The sequence below is a fragment of the Seriola lalandi genome, unplaced genomic scaffold (genome assembly GCF_002814215.2).
Source record: "Seriola lalandi dorsalis isolate HSWRI2012SDOR001 ecotype SW California unplaced genomic scaffold, Sedor1 jcf7180002054686, whole genome shotgun sequence".
Taxonomy (NCBI): domain Eukaryota; kingdom Metazoa; phylum Chordata; class Actinopteri; order Carangiformes; family Carangidae; genus Seriola; species Seriola lalandi.
The window spans coordinates 1,790,025-1,791,088 of record NW_019525239.1 but is presented as its reverse complement, the minus strand read 5'-3'; positions in this window follow the sequence as shown (position 1 = coordinate 1,791,088).

Below are 1,064 nucleotides of genomic sequence, written 5' to 3'. Positions count from 1 at the left end.
ATTTGTGATAGCCAATAAATTGATAAACAACCGAAATCTAACATATTTGGTGTCCAGCTCATGAGGTAGAGTACTGTTAACATAATGGTGCCGCCCGGGTGAGGCCGAGTACTAATGATGCCCCCGTGTGAGGCCGAGTAATAATGATTTCCAGTTACTAATAGAGCTCAGACCCAACAGCTGTAACATAACAAAATGTGGGGAAAGTGAAGGGGTGTGAATACTTTCCGGATGCACTGTAAATAACAGTTATTACCACCAAACTAATGTAATAAAAACTTATGATATTCATAATATAATAAGTTGTATTTTATATTGTCCTTTACTATTCAAAGAGAATTAGTCAATTGTTTCACATTATTGTTGATATATTTTACACAATCAAACACATTTTCCATTATATAAAGTTTGGTTACATTCATTAGATAAACAGTTTGAACATTATACAAATTATATTTACTGTGGATTAGTGTAATATATACCATGGAAGTATAGATCTATATATATCATCCTGCATTATATATTATATACATAGAAAATCTATATGTCAGTCTGTTAATTATATTTAACCTACACTCTTATTTATTTAACATCATTAAATTTGTATAAATATTAAATGTTATATTTGACACCATTTCTATATTTTCCCTCAAGTTGTTTGTTGTTGTTAAAGTGAATATCTCATATAAAGACATTTGTCATCAGACAACAACTGTATTCATTTACTGTATTTAGCAGCATCAAGTTTAGAAATCTCATTTCCCATAAAGGAAAATCAGCTTTAAAAACATGTAAGTTTGAAGAGTCAAAGTGAATGTGAAGAATCCTGCTCATCACTGAAATTGACTTTGATGAACTGGACATTTTGTAGCAAAAGTCAAGTGAGCAGGAAAATCCTCCACAATCCTTCATGTAGAAGTCAATTGATTTGAGGAGAGAGAAGAGAGAAAAGAAAAGCAGTGTGATGATTGATGAAGCAGCAGCTGATGACAATCCACAATGCTCTTCCAATATCACACTTTTTGGACTCTTCAAAAACTTTGGAGCTCAAGCAGAAATAAAGA